General features: G+C 44.7%; 1 non-coding gene across 1 annotated transcript; it reads right to left on the bottom strand.

The window, feature by feature from the left end:
• Positions 1-3,318: 3,318 nt before the first annotated feature.
• Positions 3,319-3,421, bottom strand: LOC122685670. Its single transcript, XR_006338519.1, has one exon. It is a non-coding gene; the product is annotated as a U6 spliceosomal RNA (small nuclear RNA).
• Between the last annotated feature and the right edge of the window lie 2,167 nt (positions 3,422-5,588).

Raw genomic sequence — 5,588 nt, 5'->3', positions numbered from 1 at the left:
CGTCTTCCCCAAGAAGGACCCCTCACTCCTGGCATATTTAGTGCCATTTCCAACCCTCTCTTGGTTCTGATAGCTCTCACAATGTGGGGGTCCCTCCCCACTGCCCCACCGCCTCTAGAGTGCCCCCAGCCAGCAGCAGGCCCCTCTGCCCGCTCTCCCCAGCCTGACCCCTCCCTGCCACAGAGAGGCATCAGCGCCACCGCCCTGCAGCACGGGCTGCCTCAAGACCGCCTCTCAGACACTCGCTTTTCTTGGTGGCATCTCCTGGCACAGGTCGGGGTGGGGAGAAGGCCTTTCTCCGTCATGGGATGAAGACAGCTTAGACTCTAATCTCCAAATCAGAGTTCTGATCAAAAGATGCAGAGTCCTGGTCTCCAGACCTTGTTTCCCTTCTCAGGAAGAAAATGACTAAACCCTTACCCAGGAAGAAGCGCCCCACCCCTTCCCTTGGACAACCTTGAGCTCTGCTGTAGGGAGTGTCTCAAAGTTTCTGCCTTCCTGAGGTTCCTCCCGAGGAGGTGTGTCTGTCCTTCTAACCTGTCTGCTCAGGCCCCACCCCCTGAGCGCAGGCAGATCTCCCCTAGATTCCTGCAGGGGTGAGGGGGCAGCCGTGCACAGAGCCCCTTCCCGCACCCAGCCCTGACTGCTGACTGCTGGGAGCTGCTCTTGGCCCATCAACCGTGGACTGGCCCTCCCTTGGAGAGGGCCTCGCAGCTCTGCACAGGCATAAGCCCACTTGCCCCTCCCCTCCCAGGGCACGTTCCCAAGGGGGAGAGTTTAATGGCTGGAAGGGCACTGGAGAGCTCCTTCCAAGAATCATGGACGGACAGAAGCATATTTCAGAAGAGGTTTTCCTCCGATCCCTGCTCTCTCTCAAAGGACACAGAATGCTGAATATTTACTGTCTTAGATCTTGGATTTCTTTTTCTTTTTTCCTTTAAAAACCAAACCAACTTTGTTGCTGTTCAGTCGCTCAGTCGTGTTTGACTCTTGGTGACCCCATGGACTGCAGCAGGCCAGGCTTCCCTGTCCTTCACCATCTCCTGGATCTTGCTCAAACTCATGTCCACTGAGTCAGTGTTTCTGTCTAACCATCTCATCGAAGCAAGTTTATTAAACATGTTTTAAGAGCTTACGGATTTCTGATACCTCCCACTGAAAGGAACCAAAAGGGACCCCAGTGTAAATCCCACCTGACGTGCATCCATCCTCTCTTTCTGCTCGCGGACCCCTGACACTGAGTCCCTTGGTAGGTGGGCAGATGGCTCTGCGCCCTGCTGACCCAGCCCCCTCTGCTGCTTCCTAAAGACTGTGCGAGGGGGAGGGGCTGCCTGAGGTCCACAGGCCACCCTATCGCTGGTATGGAGCCCATTCGGTTTTGAATTGTCAGTCTTTCTCCATCTCCCCCAAGGTCTTGGTTCTGAGATACATAGCAGGACTTTTGAACTAGGCTTTTTTGTTTGTGTATTTAGGGCATGTTAAAACATTAATTTTGAGATTTTACCTCCTTTCAGGTTATTTCTGCTAATATCAGATGTATATATGACAGGTTTATGGTTCTTTTTTTTAACTCTTCCTAGGGTTTCTTTAGAGAAAACTTCGAAGATAAACTCCTTCTTGATATATATATATACTTTTTCTTTAGCAACTTGTTATCACAGGGATCAAAGGCGAAAAGTGATCTCTTTTTGCACTGGTTGTATTTGTATATCACAAATAAAACGCGTTTTGTTCAGCTGCCAAAAAAAAAAGAGAGAGAAAGAGATCTAATATTCTCAGTGGAAGCTGGATTGAAATGTTGGGCCTCTCCTCTGAAGAATATTTTTCCATCAGGGTTTTGGAAACTGTTCCTGTAATGCCAAGTGATTTGAAGTAAGAAGCATTGCCTTTAAAAAGTAGGTGTCTGATGGGCAGCTCAGTTAGATATAAGAAGCTTGTAACTACGAGCCAGTCATTCGGCTTTTTGAAAACTAGCAGTTTAGTGGAATAAGCACAGCGTTGCCACTCTCAAGCTGAACAGTCTCGAATCTTCATGTGGAAACAGTAATCATCTCCTTGTGTGCCTGATGGTGAGAGGTCACTGAAGGAAAAATGGACAGAAGAGTTAAGGGCAAATAATAAATATGAAAAATGGATTTCTCAGCCCATCATCTAATTATTAGACATTATTTAATAGCTTGTCAGGGGCTTCCCTGCTGACTCAGTGCTAAAGATTCTGCCTGCCAATGTAGGAGATGTAGGTTTGATTCCTGAGTCAAGAAGATTTCCTGGCAGAGAACAGGGCAACCCACTCCAGTATTCTTGCCTGGGAAATCCCATGGACAGAGGAGCCTGGCAGGCTTTGGGGTCCCAAAAGAGTGGGGTTAAGCAACAACAACAACAATAGTTTATTAGATCCTAAGAGAGGACAGACTAACATTAATTCATGATTATTAGAAACCAACACTGACACTTGCAGGAAGAAGTTTCTTAAAAATTATACTCTAGCTTTTCTACGGTTGAAACACTCTAACTTCCTGTCATTTAGATAATGAACTGGGCCTCACGTGATCACAGGCTTGGGCTCACATGATAAAAATAAATAATCCAAAGAACCTCCTTCATGACAGAAAAACATTTCAGAGTCAGAGGAAAAAGAGAAGGCCTGGTCTGTGCAATCTGGGGTTTATGTAGTTTACATTATAGGATGTGTGCGTGCTCAGCCATGTCCAGCTCTTTGTAACTCCATGAACTGAAGCCCGCCAGGCTTCCCTATCCAGGGAATTTTCCAGGCCAGAATCCTAGGCCTTTTCCTGCTCCAGGGGATCTTCCTGATACAGGGATCAAGCCCTCAGCTCTGCGTCTGCTGCACTGGCAGGCAGATTCTTTACCACTAGCGCCACCTGGGAAGTTTACATTACGTACAGATGCAAACACAGTCCTTCAGGATGCTTAGCAAGTGATAAACAATGATAACCTCTTTGTTCAGAATCCAGTAGTTAGGTTGACTTTAAAGCAACTCTGTGGGACTTTCTTTTTGGTGGGTGTGAGTTTATGACAGAAAGTATAACTTTTTCCAATCTTTTAATCACTACTGACCCTGATGCATGCTTCATCTCACTTAAGCTTCACAAACAACTCTTTTGAGACCGATGAGAAAATTGAGGGTAAAGAGAAAGATAACTTGCCTGTGGTCATGCAGTTTACAAATAATGAAGACCAAAGAAGAGTTTTGCCAATGACCACATTCTTAGCCAGTAAATTTCTCTTAATGAAAGAAGTAGCAATGAGGAAACTGGAAGATTCTAGGTTTTGTGGCTGTAACTCACTTTTTTAAAAAAAATTATGAAATGCTTCACAAATTTGCATATCATACTTGGTCAGGTTGCATGTTAATCTTCTCTGTATCATTTTGATTTTAGTGCTACAGTAGTGAGCACTGTAACTCACACTTAACTTGGCTGAAAAAAGAGAGACCAAAAACAGTTGACTGGCACTACAAATAAACCCACGCAATTTATTAGACCTGACCCCTAGCAAGACTTTCCTTATCTGCCCTCAGTCATTAAGCTTTGACACTCTTAATTAATGGATACATATGTCAGCTGAGTTTATTGCATATGAAAAATGCCCAGGAACAAACAAAAAATAATATGTTGTTCCCAGGAGCAAGTAAGAGATTACTGATTATGATACATGATAGTTCACTCAGGTGCTTTGCCGTAGTTGAGGGAGAGAAAAGAAAAACAGGTTGGTGAAATACAGCTCCTGTAAAGAGGTGGATATTCTTTATGCTTTTGACAAACTCAATTTATGAGTATAGATCTGTGCCACAGGGCTGGCCACCCAGCAACCACACAAAACCATCTGTGCTTACCTAGCAACTGCTCAGAATAACCTAATTCTCCTGTTTTCAAAGCTAACAATATGAGACACAAAGGGAAAACATACAGAATTGAAAGAAATTGTAGGGAGATGGAATCTTTGCCAGTGCCAGACTTAACATTTTGGCAAAGCTTTCTCTAATTAGCTAAGATCCCATCCTATAGGATAGAATATTTTGCAGAATAATTTTGAATACACTATTATTTTTAATCATCATTGCTTATAAATTCATTAAGTAAAGAAATTTAAACGTGGAATTACATACAAAGTCTTCCTGGCAGCATCCCAGCCCTCTCCAGCCACTCAGCGCCCTTCCCTGGTTTCTCTGCCTCAGCCCGCATCTTACAGCTGGGAACTCAGAAGGTCCCTTCACGCCCCTATTCATCTGTCCTTCACTGGCCTTTCTTTTCCTCTCTCCTTATTCTCTTGGCTTCAGCCATCATGTCTTGGAGTTGGTCCTGCATCTATATGACCAGCTCACATTTCCCTCAAATTCCAGGAGGTTTGTTCCATCACTGTGTTCAACACCTTTATTTATTCACATGCTTTCTTGCGTCTTTTCAAGTTCATGACAGTAGCCTAGACTAGGCTTGGTGCTGTCTTTTGAGGAAGCCAAGCACAGTCCCACCTCCAGGCCTTGCATCTGCTGCTTTCTCTGTCTGGAACCCTGTTTCCCTTCATATGCATGGCTGGCTTCCTTGCCTCCTTCATGTCTTTATCTAATGTCAGTGAAAACTTCCTGACCACCCCTTTAAAACTGCAACACACGCTACGTCAGACTCCTGTGTCCCCTGCTCCCTCTCCCCGCCACAGTCTTCTCCACGGCAATCCCGACTTCTAAAACACACGTGTTGCTGACGTATTCTGTTTATTGCCTATCTCTCCATGCACACTTCCGAGGGTGTTGGGGTCCTTTAATGGACCAGAACCTGGTGATCCGGAGCCGACGATGAGAAAGTGAAAGAAGGAAAGAGGCTAGTATTCCCTGGGTTATGCCGCCGGCCTTCACGCTCCAGGGAATCCGCCAGAAATAGAGAGAGAGAGAGAGAAAGACATGGGGACCCAAGCTCTGATGGAACAAGGGTGCTTTATTGAATTCAGTAAGAGTGTATATACCGGTAGCTTTTTCAGATAAAGATCAAGAGACCAGACTTTACAAGTTTACCAAAGAAGCAAGGAGCAATAAAGGCCATAAGGCCAAAAGGCGATCCAAATCAAAAGAGGGTCAGTAAATAGTTACTTTTCACCGTATGGAAAAACTAACGAAGGAAATGCATGCATTCCTCAGTCCCGGGAGAGGCTTGCCTCTCCTCTTAATTCCTGAATATTCAGAGGATTCATGACAGATCCAAAACAGCACACAGGAAGCCTCCTGTTAAATGCTTCCTGACATGAGGGAGGGAATTTTTTATCTGATATGTTCAATTCTACATCCTTAGTGCTCACAACACTGGCGCAAAAGCCAATATTACCTATGAATATAATAAATGAAGGAATGAATGAATGATTGCCCCACTGACACCTCACATAAAACTCCTCCTCATTCATAGATCTGCTCTCTTCCTGCCATAAATAGTAGCATCTGCCTCCTTCTACTCATTCAGATGAAAAATCTCAATCACATTATCCTTTTTTTTAAAATAATGTGTCGAATTGTTTTAAGTCACTTTGAAACTCCACTTACCCACTTCTTTCTATTTATCCCATTTCTATTCCCCCAGCCC

Source organism: Cervus elaphus, chromosome 28 (assembly GCF_910594005.1).
Source record: "Cervus elaphus chromosome 28, mCerEla1.1, whole genome shotgun sequence".
Lineage (NCBI taxonomy): Eukaryota > Metazoa > Chordata > Mammalia > Artiodactyla > Cervidae > Cervus > Cervus elaphus.
The sequence above is the reverse complement of the archived record's forward strand: the minus strand, read 5'-3'. Positions and strand labels throughout refer to the sequence as shown.